Source organism: Pleurodeles waltl, chromosome 6 (assembly GCF_031143425.1).
Source record: "Pleurodeles waltl isolate 20211129_DDA chromosome 6, aPleWal1.hap1.20221129, whole genome shotgun sequence".
In the NCBI taxonomy this organism is placed as follows: domain Eukaryota; kingdom Metazoa; phylum Chordata; class Amphibia; order Caudata; family Salamandridae; genus Pleurodeles; species Pleurodeles waltl.
In genome coordinates this window covers 83,396,529-83,415,751 of record NC_090445.1, presented here as the reverse complement: position 1 = coordinate 83,415,751, position 19,223 = coordinate 83,396,529, and the positions used below count along the sequence as shown (strand labels likewise).

The 19,223-nt window shown below is 49.7% G+C and overlaps 1 non-coding gene across 1 annotated transcript; it reads right to left on the bottom strand.

The window, feature by feature from the left end:
• Positions 1-6,116: 6,116 nt before the first annotated feature.
• On the bottom strand, positions 6,117-6,192 carry TRNAK-UUU (transfer RNA lysine (anticodon UUU)). The gene has a single exon. It is a non-coding gene; the product is annotated as a tRNA-Lys (tRNA).
• Positions 6,193-19,223: the final 13,031 nt, after the last annotated feature.

The window sequence follows — 19,223 nt, the reverse complement described above, 5'->3', positions numbered from 1 at the left end:
TGCAGGAATGGCCGAGCGGTGTGAGGCGCCACATTCAAGGGCAGTATCTTCCCCAGTCCTGTGATCAAATACTGGTGCCAACGTAAAGTAGTTTTCATACCTTCTTTAATCATAACACCAGCGGGGATGAGACCTTAAAATCCTCTTTTTGAAAGGATGGGGGGGGACAGGACGGAGCGGAGCGGACTCCAAGCTCGCTGTAAGCACGGGCGGCTCAGGCTAGGAAAGGGCGCAGGAAAGGCTTGGCCTAGGACCGCTCCCAGCGGCGCCTCCCAGGGCGGGAAGTGCTGCGTTGTGTGGAGTCCTGTGGGACTCGTGAGGCAAACTGCAGGATGTGTGTGTGTGTGTAGTTTTAAGCCTCAGCAAAATATCTGAAAAAGGTGAGAGGTAATGTTAAACCGAAAATGGAGAAGCCTTTAAAAAGTATCATGCCCAACGGGGGGCTTGAACCCACAACCCTGAGATTAAGAGTCTCATGCTCTACCGACTGAGCTAATCGGGCTGCTGTGCCTATGGCATTTCACACAGCCTCTGTGTGTTCTTTGTGAGGAAGTAGTGTGTGGTTATCCCAGGAGGCTCCTTTGTTTCATTTTCTCTGCTGCTGACTCGACACAGGCACTTTTCTCTTTCTCCATCTCTCGCTCTACCACAGTCTTATGTCCCCATCAGTCTCTCTGGAGCTCACTCTGGTACGTACATGCATCTGTCCTCTCAACCTGTCTCTGGGCACATACTTAAATGTCCAGTAGAGAACAGTGTGAACTCTCCGTGTGTCGCAAGGTGGCAGTCAGAACCGTGTTCCGCAGGCTGCCGGAATGGCCGAGCGGTGTAAGGCGCCACATTCAAGAGTAGTATCTTCCACAGTCCCGTGATCAAATCCCGCTGCTGACAAAAAGTAGTTTTCATACCTACTTTAATCATAACGCCAGCGGGGATGAGACTTTAAACTCCTCTTTTTGAAAGGATGGGGGGGGACAGGACGGACCGTAGCGGACTCCCAGCTCGCTGTAAGCACGGGCGGCTCAGGCTAGGAAAGGGCGCAGGAAAGGCTCGGCCTAGGACCGCTCCCAGCGGCACCTCCCAGGGCGGGAAGTGTTGCGTTGTGTGGAGTCCTGTGGGAATCGTGAGGCAAACTGCAGGATGTTTGCGTGTGTGTGTAGTTTTTACGCCTCAGCAAAATATCTGAAAAAGGTGAGAGTTAATGTTAAGCCGAAAATGGAGAAGCCTTTAAAAAGCATCACGCCAAACGTGGGGCTCAAACCCACGACCATGAGATTAAGAGTCTCATGCTATACCAACTGAGCTAGTCAGGCTGCTATGCTTATGTCATTTCACACAGCCTCTGTGTGTTCTTTGTGAGGAAGTAGTGTGTGGTTTTCCCAGGAGGCTCCTTTTTTTCATTTTCTCTGCTGCTGACTCGACACAGGCACCTTTCTCTTTCTCCATCTCTCGCTCTACCCCAGTCTTATGTCCCCATCAGTCTCTCTGAAGCTCACTCTGGTACATACATGTATCTGTCCTCTCAACCTGTCTCTGGGCACATACTTAAATGTCCAGTAGAGAAGATTGTGAACTCTCCCTGTTTCGAGAGGTGGCAGTCAGCCTCCAGAGTTGTGTTCAGGAGGCTGCCGGAATGGCCGAGCGGTGTAAGGTGCCACATTCAAGAGCAGTATCTTCCCCAGTCCTGTGATCAAATACCGCTGCTGACATAAAGTAGTTTTCATACCTACTTTAATCATAACACCAGCAGGGATGAGACTTTAAAATCCACTTTTTGAAAGGACGGGGGGGACAGGACGGACCAGAGCGGACTCCGAGCTTGCTGTAAGCACGGGCGGCTCAGGCTAGGAAAGGGCGCAGGAAAGGCTCGGCCTAGGACCGCTCCCAGCGGCGCCTCCCAGGGCGGGAAGTGCTGCGTTGTGTGGAGTCCTGTGGGACTCGTGAGGCAAACTGCAGGATGTGTGTGTGTGTGTAGTTTTAAGCCTCAGCAAAATATCTGAAAAAGGTGAGAGTTCATTTTAAACCCGAAAATGGAGAAGCCTTTAAAAAGCATCACACCCAACATGGGGCTCAAACCCACAAACCTGAGATTAAGAGTCTCACTCGCTACCGACTGAGATAGCCGGGATGCAGTGCCTATGTAATTTCACACACCCTCTGTGTGTTCTTTGTGAGGAAGTAGTGTGTGGTTATCCCAGGAGGCCCCTTTGTTTCATTTTCTCTGCTGCTGACTCGACACAGGCACCTTTCTCTTTCCCCATCTCTCGGTCTACCCCAGTCTTATGTCCCCATCAGTCTCTCTGGAGCTCACTCTGGTACATACATGCATCTGTCCTCTCAACCTGTCTCTGGGCACATACTTAAATGTCCAGTAGAGAAGATTGTGAACTCTCCCTGTTTCGCGAGGTGGCAGTCAGTCTCCAGAGCCGTGTTCCAGAGGCTGCCGGAATGGCCGAGCGGTGTAAGGTGCCACATTCAAGAACAGTATCTTCCCCAGTCCCGTGATCAAATACCGCTGCCGACATAAAGTAGTTTTCATACCTACTATAATCATAACACCAGCGGGGATGCAACCTTAAACTCTTCTTTTTGAAGGGATGGGGGGGAACAGGACGGACCGGAGCGGACTCCGAGCTCGCTGGAAGCACGGGCGGCTCAGGCTAGGAAAGGGCGCAGGAAAGGCTCGGCCTAGGACCGCTCCCAGCAGCGCCTCCGAGGGCGGGAAGTGCTGCGTTGTGTGGAGTCCTGTGGGAATCGTGAGGCAAACTGCAGGATGTGTGTGGGTGTAGTTTTAAGCCTCCGCGAAATATCTGAAAAAGGTGAGAGTTAATGTTAAACCCGAAAATGGAGAAGCCTAAGCAAAAGCATCAACATAGGGCTCGAACCCACAACCCTGAGATTAAGAGTCTCATGCTCTACCGACTGAGCTAGCCAGGCTGCTGTGTTTATGTCATTTCACACACCCTCTGTGTGTTCTTTGTGAGGAAGTAGTGTGTGGTTATCCCAGGAGGCCCCTTTGTTTCATTTTCTCTGCTGCTGACTCGACACAGGCACCTTTCTCTTTCTCCATCTCCTGCTCTACCCCAGTCTTATGTCCCCATCAGTCTCTCTGGAGCTCACTCTGGTACATACATGCATCTGTCCTCTCAACCTGTCTCTGGGCACATACTTAAATGTCCAGTAGAGAACAGTGTGAACTCTCCCTGTTTCGCGAGGTGGCAGTCAGACTCCAGACCCGTGTTCCAGAGGCTGCCGGAATGGCTGAGCGGTGTAAGGTGCCACATTCAAGAGCAATATCTTCCCCAGTCCTGTGATCAAATCCTGCTGCTGACATTAAGTTTTTTTCATTCCTATTTTAATCATAACACAAGCGGGGATGAGACCTTAAACTCCTCTTTTTGAAAGGATGGGGGGGGACAGGACGGACCGGAGCGGACTCCGAGCTCGCTGTAAGCACGGGCGGCTCAGGCTAGGAAAGGGCGCAGGAAAGGTTCGGCCTAGGACCGCTCCCAGCGGCGCCTCCCAGGGCGGGAAGTGCTGCGTTGTGTGGAGTCCTGTGGGAATCGTAAGACAAACTGCAGGATGTATGTGTGTGTAGTTTCAAGCCTCAATGAAATATCTGAAAAAGGTGAGAGTTAATGTTAAACCCGAAAATGGAGAAGCCTTTAAAAAGCACCACGCCCAATGTGGTGCTCGAACCCACCACCCTGAGATTAAGAGTCTCATGCTCTACCGACTGAGCTAGCCGGGCTGCTGTGTCTGTGTCATTTCACACACCCTCTGTGTATTCTTTGTGAGGAAGTAGTGTGTGGTTATCCCAGGAGGCCCCTTTTTTCATTTTCTCTGCTGCTGACTCGACACAGGCACCTTTCTCTTTCTCCATCTCTCGCTCTACCCCAGTCTTATGTCCCCATCAGTCTCTCTTGAGCTCACTCTGGTACATACATGCATCTGTCCTCTCAACCTGTCTCTGGGCACATACTTAAATGTCCAGTAGAGAAGATTGTGAACTCTCCCTGTTTCGAGAGGTGGCAGTCAGTCTCCAGAGCCGTGTTCCAGAGGCTGCCGGAATGGCCGAGCGGTGTAAGGTGCCACATTCAAGAACAGTATCTTCCCCAGTCCCGTGATCAAATACCGCTGCCGACATAAAGTAGTTTTCATACCTACTATAATCATAACACCAGCGGGGATGCAACCTTAAACTCTTCTTTTTGAAGGGATGGGGGGGAACAGGACGGACCGGAGCGGACTCCGAGCTCGCTGGAAGCACGGGCGGCTCAGGCTAGGAAAGGGCGCAGGAAAGGCTCGGCCTAGGACCGCTCCCAGCAGCGCCTCCGAGGGCGGGAAGTGCTGCGTTGTGTGGAGTCCTGTGGGAATCGTGAGGCAAACTGCAGGATGTGTGTGGGTGTAGTTTTAAGCCTCCGCGAAATATCTGAAAAAGGTGAGAGTTAATGTTAAACCCGAAAATGGAGAAGCCTAAGCAAAAGCATCAACATGGGGCTCGAACCCACAACCCTGAGATTAAGAGTCTCATGCTCTTCCGACTGAGCTAGCCAGGCTGCTGTGTTTATGTCATTTCACACACCCTCTGTGTGTTCTTTGTGAGGAAGTAGTGTGTGGTTATCCCAGGAGGCCCCTTTGTTTCATTTTCTCTGCTGCTGACTCGACACAGGCACCTTTCTCTTTCTCCATCTCCTGCTCTACCCCAGTCTTATGTCCCCATCAGTCTCTCTGGAGCTCACTCTGGTACATACATGCATCTGTCCTCTCAACCTGTCTCTGGGCACATACTTAAATGTCCAGTAGAGAACAGTGTGAACTCTCCCTGTTTCGCGAGGTGGCAGTCAGACTCCAGACCCGTGTTCCAGAGGCTGCCGGAATGGCTGAGCGGTGTAAGGTGCCACATTCAAGAGCAATATCTTCCCCAGTCCTGTGATCAAATCCTGCTGCTGACATAAAGTAGTTTTCATACCTATTTTAATCATAACACAAGCGGGGATGAGACCTTAAACTCCTCTTTTTGAAAGGATGGGGGGGGACAGGACGGACCGGAGCGGACTCCGAGCTCGCTGTAAGCACGGGCGGCTCAGGCTAGGAAAGGGCGCAGGAAAGGTTCGGCCTAGGACCGCTCCCAGCGGCGCCTCCCAGGGCGGGAAGTGCTGCGTTGTGTGGAGTCCTGTGGGAATCGTAAGACAAACTGCAGGATGTATGTGTGTGTAGTTTCAAGCCTCAATGAAATATCTGAAAAAGGTGAGAGTTAATGTTAAACCCGAAAATGGAGAAGCCTTTAAAAAGCACCACGCCCAATGTGGTGCTCGAACCCACCACCCTGAGATTAAGAGTCTCATGCTCTACCGACTGAGCTAGCCGGGCTGCTGTGTCTGTGTCATTTCACACACCCTCTGTGTGTTCTTTGTGAGGAAGTAGTGTGTGATTATCCCAGGAGGCCCCTTTGTTTCATTTTCTCTGCTGCTGACTCGACACAGGCACCTTTCTCTTTCTCCATCTCTCGCTCTACCCCAGTCTTATGTCCCCATCAGTCTCTCTTGAGCTCACTCTGGTACATACATACATCTGTCCTCTCAATCTGTCTCTGGGCACATACTTAAATGTCCAGTAGAGAACAGTGTGAACTCTCCCTGTTTCGCGAGGTGGCAGTCAGCTTCCAGAGCCGTGTTTCGGAGGCTGCCGGAATGGCCGAGCGGTGAAAGGCGCCACATTCAAGAGCAGAATCTTCCCCAGTCCTGTGATCAAATCCTGTTGCTGACATAATGTAGTTTTCATACCTACTTTAATCATAACACCAGCGGGGATGAGACTTTAAACTCCTCTTTTTGAAAGGATGGGGGGGGGGACAGGATGGACCGGAGCGGACTCCGAGCTCGCTGTAAGCACGGGCGGCTCAGGCTAGGAAAGGGCGCAGGTAAGGCTCAGCCTAGGACCGCTCCCAGCGGCGCCTTCCAGGGCGGAAAGTGCTGCGTTGTGTGGAGTCCTGTGGGAATCGTGAGGCAAACTGCAGGATGTGTGTGTGTGTAGTTTTAAGCCTCAGCGAAATATCTGAAAAAGGTGAGAGTTAATGTTAAACCCAAAAATGGAGAAGCCTTTAAAAAGCATCACGCCGAACGTGGGGCTCGAAACCACGACCCTGAGATTAAAAGTCTCATGCTCTACCAACTGAGCTAGCCGGTCTGCTATGCCTATATCATTTCACACACCCTCTGTGTATTCTTTGTGAGGAAGTAGTGTGTGGTTATCCCAGGAGGCCCCTTTTTTCATTTTCTCTGCTGCTGACTCGACACAGGCACCTTTCTCTTTCTCCATCTCTCGCTCTACCCCAGTCTTATGTCCCCATCAGTCTCTCTGGAGCTCACTCTGGTACATACATGCATCTGTCCTCTCAACCTGTCTCTGGGCACATACTTAAATGTCCAGTAGAGAACAGTGTGAACTCTCTCTGTTTCGCGAGGTGGCAGTCAGCATCCAGAAAAGTGTTCCGGAGGCTGCCGGAATGGCCGAGTGGTGTAAGGTGCCACTTTCAAGAGCAGTATCTTCCCCAGTCCTGTGATCAAATCCCGATGCTGACATAAAGTAGTTTTCAAACCTACTTTAATCATAACACCAGCCGGGATGAGACCTTAAACTCCTCTTTTTGAAAGGATGGGGGGGGGGACAGGACGGACTGGAGCGGACTCCGAGCTCGCTGTAAGCACGGGCGGCTCAGGCTAGGAAAGAGCGCAGGAAAGGCTCGGCCTAGGACCGCTCCCAGCGGCGCCTCCCAGGGTGGGAAGTGCTGCGTTGTGTGGAGTCCTGTGGGAATCGTGAGGCAAACTGCAGGATGTGTGTGTGTGTAGTTTTAAGCCTCAGCGAAATATCTGAAAAAGGTGAGAGTTAATGTTAAACCCGAAAATGGAGAAGCCTTTAAAAAGCATCACGCCCAACATGGGGCTCAAACACACAAGCCTGAGATTAGGAGTCTCATGCTCTACCGAGTGAGCTAGCCGGGCTGCTGTGCCTATGTCATTTCACACACCCTCTGTGTGTTCTTTGTGAGGAAGTAGTGTGTGGTTATCCCAGGAGGCCCCTTTGTTTCATTTTCTCTGCTGCTGACTCGACACAGGCACCTTTTTCTGTCTCCATCTCTCGCTCTACCCCAGTCTTATGTCCCCATCAGTCTCTCGGGAGCTCACTCTGGTACATACATGCATTTGTCCTCTCAACCTGTCTCTGGGCACATACTTAAATGTCCAGTACAGAACAGTGTGAACTCTCCCTGTTTCGCGAGGTGGCAGTCAACCTCCAGAGTGGTGTTCCACAGGCTGCCGGAATGGCCGAGTGGTGTGAGGTGCCACATTCAAGAACAGTATCTTCCCCAGTCCCGTGATCAAATCCCGCTGCCGACATAAAGTAGTATTCATACCTACTTTAATCATAACACCAGCGGGGATGAGAGTTTAAACTCCTCTTTTTGAAAGGATGGGAGGGGACAGGACGGACCGGAGCGGACACCGAGCTCGCTGTAAGCACTGGCGGCTCAGGCTAGGAAAGGGCGCAGGAAAGGCTCGGCCTAGGACCGCTCCCAGCGGCGCCTCCCAGGGTGGGAAGTGCTGCGTTGTGTGGAGTCCTGTGGGAATCGTGAGGCAAACTGCAGGATGTGTGTGTGTGTAGTTTTAAGCCTCAGCGAAATATCTGAAAAAGGTGAGAGTTAATGTTAAACCCGAAAATGGAGAAGCCTTTAAAAAGCATCACGCCCAACATGGGGCTCAAACACACAAGCCTGAGATTAGGAGTCTCATGCTCTACCGAGTGAGCTAGCCGGGCTGCTTTGCCTATGTCATTTCACACACCCTCTGTGTGTTCTTTGAGAGGAAGTAATATGTGGTTATCCCAGGAGGCCCCTTTGTTTAATTTTCTCTGCTGCTGACTCGACACAGGCACCTTTCTCTTTCTCCATCTTTCGCTCTACCCCAGTCTTATGTCCCCATCAGTCTCTCTGGAGCTCACTCTGGTACATACATGCATCTGTCCTCTCAACCTTTCTCTGGGCACATACTTAAATGGCCAGTAGAGAACAGTGTGAACTCTCCCTGTTTTGCGAGGTGGCAGTCAGCCTCCAGAGCCGTGTTCCGGAGGCTGCCGTAATGGCCGAGCGGTGTAAGGTGCCCCATTTAAGAGCAGTATCTTCCCCAATCCCGTGATCAAACCCCGCTGCTGACATAAAGTAGTTTTCATGTCTACTTAATTCATAACACCAGCGGGGATGAGACCTTAAACTCCTCCTTTTTGAAAGGATGGGAGGGGGGGGGTGGCAGGACGGACCGGACCGGACTCCGAGCTCGCTGTAAGCACGGGCGGCTTAGGCTAGGAAAGGGCGCAGGAAAGGCTCGGCCTAGGACCGCTCCAAGCGGCGCCTCCCAGGGCGGAAAGTGCTGCGTTGTGTGGAGTCCTGTGGGAATCGTGAGGCAAACTGCAGGATGTGTGTGTGTGTGTGTAGTTTTAAGCCTCAGCGAAATATCTGAAAAAGGTGTGTGAGAAAGTAGCCTCTTTCTAGCCTTATTACCCCCACTTTTGGCCTGTTTGTGAGTGTATGTCAGGGTGTTTTCACTGTCTCACTGGGATCCTGCCAGCCAGGGCCCAGTGCTCATAGTGAAAACCCTATGTTTTCAGTATGTTTGTTATGTGTCACTGGGATCCTGCTAGCCAAGACCCCAGTGCTCATAAGTTTGTGACCTAGATGTATGTGTTCCCTGTGTGATGCCTAACTGTCTCACTGAGACTCTGCTAACCAGAACCTCAGTGGTTATGCTCTCTCTTTCCAAATTGTCACTAACAGGCTAGTGACCAATTTTACCAATTTACATTGGCGTACTGGAACACCCTTATAATTCCCTAGTATATGGTACTGAGGTACCCAGGGTATTAGGGTTCTAGGAGATCCCTATGGGCTGCAGCATTTCTTTTGCCACCCATAGGGAGCTCTGACAATTCTTACACAGGCCTGCCACTGCAGCCTGAGTGAAATAATGCCCACATTATTTCACAGCCATTTTCACTGCACTTATGTAACTTATAAGTCACCTATATGTCTAACCTTTACCTGGTAAAGGTTAGGTGCAAAGTTACTTAGTATGTGGGCACCCTGGCACTAGCCAAGGTGCCCCCACATTGTTCAGGGCCAATTCCCCGGACTTTGTGAGTGCGGTGACACCATTACACGCATGCACTACATATAGGTCACTACCTATATGTAGCTTCACAATGGTAACTCCGAATATGGCCATGTAACATGTCTATGATCATGGAATTGCCCCCTCTATGCCATCCTGGCATAGTTGGCACAATCCCATGATCCCAGTAGTCTGTAGCACAAACCCTGGTACTGCCAAACTGCCTTTCCTGGGGTTTCACTGCAGCTGCTGCTGCTGCCAACTCCTCAGACAGGTTTCTGCCCCCCTGGGGTCAAGCCAGGCTTGTCCCAGGATGGCAGAACAAAGGACTTCCTCTGAGAGAGGGTGGTACACCCTCTCCCTTTGGAAAATGGTGTGAAGGCAGGGGAGGAGTAGCCTCCCCCAGCCTCTGGAAATGCTTTCTTGGGCACAGAGGTGCCCAATTCTGCATAAGCCAGTCTACACCGGTTCAGGGACCCCTTAGCCCTGCTCTGGCGCGAAACTGGACAAAGGAAAGGGGAGTGACCACTCCCCTGACCTGCACCCCCCTGGGAGGTGTCCAGAGCTACTCCAGTGTGCTCCAGACCTCTGCCATCTTGGAAACAGAGGTGCTGCTGGCACACTGGACTGTTCTGAGTGGCCAGTGCCACAAGGTGACGTCAGAGACTCCTTCTGATAGGCTCCTTCAGGTGTTGCTAGCCTATCCTCTCTCCTAGGTAGCCAAACCCTCTTTTCTGGCTATTTAGGGTCTCTGTCCCTGGGGAAACTTTAGATAACGAATGCAAGAGCTCATCAGAGTTCCTCTGAATCTCTCTCTTCACCTTCTGCCAAGGAATCGACTGCTGACCGCGCTGGAAGCCTGCAAAACTGCAACAAAGTAGCAAAGACGACTACTGCAACTCTGTAACGCAGATCCTGCCGCCTTCTCGACTGTTTTCCTGGTGGTGCATGCTGTGGGGGTAGTCTGCCTCCTCTCTGCACTAGAAGCTCCGAAGAAATCTCCCGTGGGTCAACGGAATCTTCCCCCTGCAACCGCAGGCACCAAAGAACTGCATTACCGGTCTCCTGGGTCTCCTCTCAGCACGACGAGCGAGGTCCCTTGAATCCAGCAACTGTGTCCAAGTGACTCCCACAGTCCAGTGACTCTTCAGTCAAAGTTTGGTGGAGGTAAGTCCTTGCCTCCCCACGCCAGACTGCATTGCTGGGAACCGTGACTTTTGCAGCTACTCCGGCCCCTGTGCACTTCTGGCGGCAATCCTTTTTGCACAGCCAAGCCTGGGTCCACGGCACTCTAACCTGCATTGCACGACTTTCTAAGTTGGTCTCTAGCGACGTGGGACTCCTTTGTGCAACTTCGGCGAGCACTGTTTCACGCATCCTTGTAGTGCCTGTTTCTGGCACTTCTGCGGGTGCTAACTGCTGCTGAGAGGGCTCCTTGTCTTGCTCGACGCCTCCTCTGTCCCCAGACGCAATTGGCGACATCCTGGTCCCTCCTGGGCCACAGCAGCATCCAAAAACCCTTTTCGCACGATTTGCAGCTAGCAAGGCTTGTTGGCTGTATTTCCACAGGAAAACACTTCTGCACAACTCTCCACGGCGTGGGGGATCCATCTTCCAAAGGGGAAGTTTCTAGCCCTTGTCGTTCCTGCAGAATTGCTTAATTTAGCTTGCTTAATCTCCACAACGGCCCCAACAGCGCTTGGATGCCTGGCTTCACCCTGGGGGTGCTCAGGAGTGGGCACCTCACAGGGAAAAGCCAGGAGGGGTTCCATAGCGGTATGAGTACAGCGCCTTGAGACCCTAACGGGTGAGTAGTGCGCTATACAAGTGCTAATTTTAATTTACAGAATCCTAAGTTTCTACTGTCCAGTAGCAGTTTCTTTGCATCCACCGTTGCCATTTCTTGGGCATCTGCCCATCTCCGACTTGCTTGTGACTTTTGGACTTGGTCCCCTTGTTCCACAGCTACCCTCGTTTGGAAATCCATCGTTGTTGCATTGCTGGTTTGTGTCTTTCCTGCAGAATTCCCCTATCACGACTTCTTTGTCCTTTGGGGAACTTTAGTGCACTTTGCACTCACTTTTCAGGGTCTTGGGGTGGGCTATTTTTCTAACCCTTACTATTTTCTAATAGTCCCAGCGACCCTCTACAAGGTCACATAGGTTTGGGGTCCATTCGTGGTTCGCATTCCACTTTTGGAGTATATGGTTTGTGCTGCCCCTATCCCTATGTGTCCCCATTGCATCCTATTGTAACTATACATTGTTTGCACTGTTTTCTAAGACTATACTGCATATTTTTGGTATTGTGTACATATAACTTGTGTATAATTGCTATCCTCATACTGAGGGTACTCACTGAGATACTTTGGCATATTGTCATAAAAATAAAGTACCTTTATTTTTAGTATATCCGTGTATTGTGTTTTCTTATGATATTGTGCAAGTGACACTAAGTGGTACTGTAGGAGCTTCACTCGTCTCCTAGTTCAGCCTAAGCTGCTCTGCTAAGCTACCATTATCTATCAGCCTAAGCTGCTAGACACCCTATACACTAATAAGGGATAACTGGGCCTGGTGCAAGGTACAAGTACCCCTTGGTACTCACTACAAGCCAGTCCAGCCTCCTACATTGGTGGCAGCGGTGGGATAAGTGCTTTGAGACTACTTACCACTCTTGTCATTGTACTTTTCATAAGAGAAAAATATACAAAACAAGTTCAGTGTGTGTACACATTGCTAAAAAGTTTTGCATTTCCTCTTTTCACTCTTTTCTAAGTGCTGAAAAGTACTTCTAACTTTCTAAAAAGTTCTTAAAAAGTTTTAAAAGTTTTTTTCTCTTTCTAAAAGTTCTGAAAAACTTTTTCTTCACTTTTTCTGTCACTTAAACCCTTTCTAAAATGTCTGGCACAGGCCAAAATGTTGATCTGTCCAAGATTGCATATGATCACCTTAGCTGGAAAGGAGCAAGGAGTCTCTGCATAGAAAGAGGTTTGAGTGTAGGGAAGAATCCTTCTTTGGAATTGTTGCTTAATATGCTTAGAGAACAAGATAAGGCCTTAGGGGCCACATCTGTTGAAAAAGCAGCAAATGGTTCCCAATCTGATCCAGGGACTCCCCCAGGAAAAGATTCAGGAAAGAAACTTCTCAGCCTGCCCATTGCTAGACAGTCTAGCATAGTTGGTACAGAGGTGGAATCACACCATACAGATGTTGTGCTCTCACATTACACTGTTAGCCATGCTGTTAGGGCGCCTTCTGTAAGGGACAGGTCTCCTTCTGTCCATTCTCACCATGCTTCTGTGTCTAGGAATGTCCCTCCCACCCACCCTGATGACAGATTGTTAGAAAGGGAGCTCAATAGATTGAGAGTGGAACAAACCAGACTGAAGCTTAAGAAGCAACAGCTGGATTTGGATAGACAGACCTTAGAAGTAGAGAAGGAGAGACAAAGGTTGGGTTTAGAAACCCATGGTGGCAGCAGCAGTATTCCCCATAGTCATTCTGCAAGAGAGCATGATTCAAGAAATCTGCACAAGATAGTTCCCCCTTATAAGGAGCGGGATGACATTAACAAGTGGTTTGCTGCACTTGAGAGGGCCTGTGTTGTACAGGATGTCCATCAAAGGCAGTGGGCTGCTATCCTATGGCTATCATTTAGTGGAAAAGGTAGGGATAGGCTCCTTACTGTGAAAGAAAGTGAAGCCAATGATTACAAAGTTCTTAAGAATGCACTCCTGGATGGTTATGGCTTAACCACTGAACAATACAGGATAACGTTCAGAGAGACCAAAAAGGAGTCTTCACAAGACTGGGTTGATTTTGTTGACCATTCAGTGAAGGCCTTGGAGGGGTGGTTACATGGCAGTAAAGTTGCTGATTATGACAGCCTGTATAACTTGATCCTGAGAGAGCATATTCTTAATAATTGTGTGTCTGATTTGTTGCACCAGTACTTGGTGGACTCTGATCTGACCTCTCCCCAAGAATTGAGAAAGAAGGCAGACAAATGGGTCAGAACAAGGGTGAACAGAAAAGTTCATACAGGGGGTGACAAAGAGAACAATAAGAAGAAAGATGGTGAAAAATCTCAAGATAAGCATGGGGATAAGGGTAAAACCAACACTTCAAATCTTAAACACTCTTCAGGGGGTGGGGATAAAACAAATTCTTCCTCTTCTTCTCAACCTACACAATTTAAAAAGCCTTGGTGCTTTGTGAGTAAAAATAGAGGCCATAGGCCAGGGGATAAGTCCTGTCCAGGTAAACCCCCTGAGCCTACCACCACTAATACATCACGCTCTAGTGCCCCTAGCAGTAGTGGTACTAGTGGTGGGACTGCTAGCAACAGTCAAGTTAAGGGTGTAGTTGGGTTCACTTATGGGTCCATAGTAGAAACTGGGGTAGTCAGTCCCAAGACAGTTTCTGTCACACCTAGTGGCATTGGCCTTGCCACACTGGCTGCTTGTCCCCTTACAATGGATAAGTACAGGCAGACAGTTTCAATAAATGGTGTTGAGGCCTTGGCCTACAGGGACACAGGTGCCAGTATCACTTTGGTGACTGAAAACCTAGTGCATCCTGAACAACACATCATTGGACAACAGTATAAGATTATTGATGTCCATAACTCCACTAAGTTTCTTCCCTTAGCTATAATTCAGTTTAGTTGGGGTGGAGTTACTGGCCCTAAGCAGGAGGTGGTATCACCTAGCTTACCTGTAGACTGTCTCTTAGGTAATGACCTAGAGGCCTCAGGTTGGGCTGATGTAGAGTTTTATGCCCATGCAGCCATGCTGGGCATCCCTGAGGAATTGTTCCCTCTCATTTCTACTGAAATGAAAAAGCAAAGGAGAGAAGGCCTGAAAACTCAGGATCCCTCTCCATCAACAGGTAAAAGGGGTATCACAGTATCCCCTAACCACCATACCATTCAGGATACCATTCCTGTGGTGGGAGAAACCTCTCCTGGGGTGGCACCTGTTCCAAAGGAATCATCAGTTGGCAAAACTGTACTCCCTGAGGTTGAAGTACCTCTCTGTGGGATAACTAACATTGGTGAAAAAAAGAGCACCATTTTAGTTAACCTGGAGCATTCCTCCAACCCTCCCAGAGAAACTTTAGTGCAGAAACCCTGCACTACCTCACAACACTTAGGACAGCATCCCTGCCCTAGTGTGGAGCTCATAGGACAGCATCCCTGCCCTGCTCCAACTAAAGAGAAACAGCATCCCTGTTCTCTCTTCCAGCCATATGGACAAAGTTTTTGCCCAGCTATGGCTTTACTGAGACAGCATCCCTGTCTGGCATTTCCATCATTACAAATAGGTTCAGTGGACAATTCCCACTGCTCTAAACTAAAACTTACTGATGGAGACTCTGAAAATACATCTTCACATTGTTGCTTAGCTAAAAAACTTCAAACAGGGTGATTTACATCCCCACAGGGAAGTAACCATATAGTGGATGATAAAGGGAGTAACCAGTCTATTGCAGAGCTACTCTCTACTTATCACCACTTAGACAATAAAGTCTCAACTGGCCAAGGTTAGCCTTATTGTCCTTCGTTTGGGGGGGGGGGTTGTGTGAGAAAGTAGCCTCTTTCTAGCCTTATTACCCCCACTTTTGGCCTGTTTGTGAGTGTATGTCAGGGTGTTTTCACTGTCTCACTGGGATCCTGCCAGCCAGGGCCCGGTGCTCATAGTGAAAACCCTATGTTTTCAGTATGTTTGTTATGTGTCACTGGGACCCTGCTAGCCAGGACCCCAGTGCTCATAAATTTGTGACCTAGATGTATGTGTTCCCTGTGTGATGCCCAACTGTCTCACTGAGGCTCTGCTAACCAGAACCTCAGTGGTTATGCTCTCTCTTTCCAAATTGTCACTAACAGGCTAGTGACCAATTTTACCAATTTACATTGGCATACTGGAACACCCTTATAATTCCCTAGTATATGGTACTGAGGTACACAGGGTATTGGGGTTCCAGGAGATCCCTATGGGCTCCAGCATTTCTTTTGCCACCCATAGGGGGCTCTGACAATTCTTACACAGGCCTGCCACTGCAGCCTGAGTGAAATAATGCCCACATTATTTCACAGCCATTTTCACTGCACTTATGTAACTTATAAGTCACCTATATGTATAACCTTTACCTGGTAAAGGTTAGGTGCAAAGTTACTTAGTATGTGGGCACCCTGGCACTAGCCAAGGTGCCCCCACATTATTCAGGGCCAATTCCCCGGACTTTGTGAGTGCGGGGACACCATTACATGCGTGCACTACACATAGTTCACTACCTATGTGTAGCTTCACAATGGTAACTCCGAATATAGCCATGTAACATGTCTAAGATCATGGAATTGCCCCCTCTATGCCATCCTGGCATTGTTGGTACAATCCCATGATCCCACGGGTCTGTAGCTCAGACCCGGGTACTGCCAAACTGCCTTTTCTGGGGTTTCACTGCAGCTGCTGCTGCTGCCAACCCCTCAGACAGGTTTCTGCCCTCCTGGGGTCAAGCCAGGCTTTTCCCAGGATGGTAGAACAAAGGACTTCTGAGAGAGGGTGTTACACCCTCTCCCTTTGGAAAATGGTGTGAAGGCAGGGGAGGAGTAGCCTACCCCAGCCTCTGGAAATGCTTTCTTGGGCACATTTGTGCCCAATTCTGCATAAGCCAGTCTACACCAGTTCAGGGACCCCTTAGCCCTGCTCTGGCGCGAAACTGGACAAAGGAAAGGGGAGTGACCACTCCCCTGACCTGCACCCCCCTGGGAGGTGTCCAGAGCTCCTCCAGTGTGCTCCAGACCTCTGCCATCTTGGAAACAGAGGTGCTGCTGGCACACTGGACTGCTCTGAGTGTCCAGTGGTACCAGGTGACGTCAGAGACTCCTTCTGATAGGCTCCTTCAGGTGTTGCTAGCCTATCCTCTCTCCTAGGTAGCCAAACCCTCTTTTCTGGCTATTTAGGGTCTCTGTCTCTGGGGAAACTTTAGATAACGAATGCAAGAGCTCATCAGAGTTCCTCTGCATCTCTCTCTTCACCTTCTGCCAAGGAATCGACTGCTGACCGCGCTGGAAGCCTGCAAAACTGCAACAAAGTAGCAAAGACGACTACTGCAACTCTGTAACGCTGATCCTGCCGCCTTCTCGACTGTTTTCCTGGTGGTGCATGCTGTGGGGGTAGTCTGCCTCCTCTCTGCACTAGAAGCTCCGAAGAAATCTCCCGTGGGTCGACGGAATCTTCCCCCTGCAACCGCAGGCACCAAAGAACTGCATTACCGGTCTCCTGGGTCTCCTCTCAGCACAATGAGCGAGGTCCGCGGAATCCAGCAACTCTGTCCAAGTGACTCCCACAGTCCAGTGACTCTTCAGTCCAAGTTTGGTGGAGGTAAGTCCTTGCATCCCCACGCCAGACTGCATTGTTGGGAACTGCGACTTTTACAGCTAGTCCAGCCCCTGTGCACTTCCGGTGGAAATCCTTTTTGCACAGCCAACCCTGGGTCCACGGCACTCTAACCTGCATTGCACGACTTTCTAAGTTGGTCTCCGGCGACGTGGGACTCCTTTGTGCAACTTCGGCGAGCACCGTTTCACACATCCTTGTAGTGCCTGTTTCTGGCACTTCTGTGGGTGCTACCTGCTGCTGAGAGGGCTCCTTGTCTTGCTCGATGCCCCTTCTGTCCCCAGACACAATTGGCGACATCCTGGTCCCTCCTGGGCCACAGCAGCGTCCAAAAACCCTTTTCGCATGATTTGCAGCTAGCCAGGCTTGTTGGCTGTATTTCCACAGGAAAACACTTCTGCACGACTCTCCACAGCGTCGCGGATCCATCCCCCAAAGGGGAAGTTACTAGCCCTTGTCGTTCCTGCAGAATCCTAAGTTTCTACTGTCCAGTAGCAGTTTCTTTGCATCCACCATTGGCATTTCTTGGGCATCTGCCCATATCCGACTTGCTTGTGACTTTTGGACTTGGTCCCCTTGTTCCACAAGTACCCTCGTTTGGAAATCCATAGTTGTTGCATTGCTGGTTTGTGTCTTTCCTGCAGAATTCCCCTATCACCACTTCTTTGTCCTTTGGGGAACTTTAGTGCACTTTGCACTCACTTTTCAGGGTCTTGGGGTGGGCTATTTTTCTAACCCTTACTATTTTCTAATAGTCCCAGCGACCCTCTACAAGGTCACATAGGTTTGGGGTCCATTCGTGGTTCGCATTCCACTTTTGGAGTATATGGTTTGTGTTGCCCCTATCCCTATGTGTCCCCATTGCATCCTATTGTAACTATACATTGTTTGCACTGTTTTCTAAGACTATACTGCATATTTTTGGTATTGTGTACATATAACTTGTGTATAATTGCTATTCTCATACTGAGGGTACTCACTGAGTTACTTTGGCATATTGTCATAAAAATAAGGTACCTTTATTTTTAGTATATCCGTGTATTGTGTTTTCTTATGATATTGTGCAAGTGACACTAAGTGGTACTGTAGGAGCTTCACTCGTCTCCTAGTTCAGCCTAAGCTGCTCTGCTAAGCTACCATTATCTATCAGCCTAAGCTGCTAGACACCCTATACACTAATAAGGGATAACTGGGCCTGGTGCAAGGTGCAAGTACCCCTTGGTGCTCACTACAAGCCAGTCCAGCCTCCTACAAGGTGAGAGTTAATGTTAAACCCGAAAATGGAGAAGCCTTTAAAAAGCATCACGCCCAATGTGGGGCTCAAACCCACAACCCTGAGATTAAGAGAATCATGCTCTATCAACTGAGCTTGCCGGGCTGCTGTGCCTATGTCATTTCACACACCCTCTGTGTGTTCTTTGTGAGGAAGTAGTGTGTGGTTATCCCAGGAGGCCCCTTTGTTTCATTTTCTCTGCTGCTGACTCAACACAGGCACCTTTCTCTTTCTCCATCTCTTGCTCTACCCCAGTCTTATGTCCCCATCAGTCTCTCTGGAGCTCACTCTGATACATACATGCATCTGTCCTCTCAACCTGTTTCTGGGCACATACTTAAATGTCCAGTAGAGAACAGTGTGAACTCTCCCTGTTTCGCGAGGTGGCAGTCAGCCTCCAGAAACGCGTTCCGGAGGCTGCCGGAATGGCCGAGAGGTGTAAGGCGCCACATTCAAAAGCAGTATCTTGCCCAGTCCTGTGATCAAATCCTGCTGCCGACATTAAAGTAGTTTTCATACCTACTTTAATCATAACACCAGCGGGGATGAGACCTTAAACTCCTCTTTTTGAAAGGATGTGGGGGGACAGGACGGACCGGAGCGAACTCCGAGCTCGCTGTAAGCACGGGCGGCTCAGGCTAGGAAAGGGCGCAGGAAAGGCTCGGCCTAGGACCACTCCCAGGGCGGGAAGTGTTGCGTTGTGTGGAGTCCTGTGGGAATCGTGAGGCAAACTGCAGGATGTGTGTGTGTGTGTTTGTGTAGTTTTAAGCCTCAGCGAAATATCTGAAAAAGGTGAGAGTTAATATTAAACCCGAAAATGGAGAAGCCTTTAAAAAGCATTACGCCCAACGTGGGGCTCCAGCCCACAACCCTGAGATTAAGAGTATCATGCTCTATCGACTGAGCTAGCCGGGCTGCTGTGCCTATGTCATTTCACACACCCTCTGTGTGTTCTTTCTGAGGAAGTAGTGTGTGGTTATCCCAGGAGGCCCCTTTGTTTCATTTTCTCTGCTGCTGACTCAACACAGGCACCTTTCTCTTTCTCCATCTCTTGCTCTACCCTAGTCTTATGTCCCCATCAGTCTCTCTGGAGCTCACTCTGGTACATACATGCATCTGTCCTCTCAACCTGTCTCTGGGCACATACTTAAATGTCCAGTAGAGAACTGTGTGAACTCTCCCTGTTTCGCAAGGTGGCAGTCAGCCTCCAGAGACGTATTCCGGAGGCTGCCGGAATGGCAGAGCGGTGTAAGGCGCCACATTCAAGAGCAGTATCTTCCCCAGTCCCGTGATTAAATCCTGCTGCCGACATAAAGTAGTTTTCATACCTACTTTAATCATAACACCAGCGGGGATGAGACCTTAAACTCCTCTTTTTGAAAGG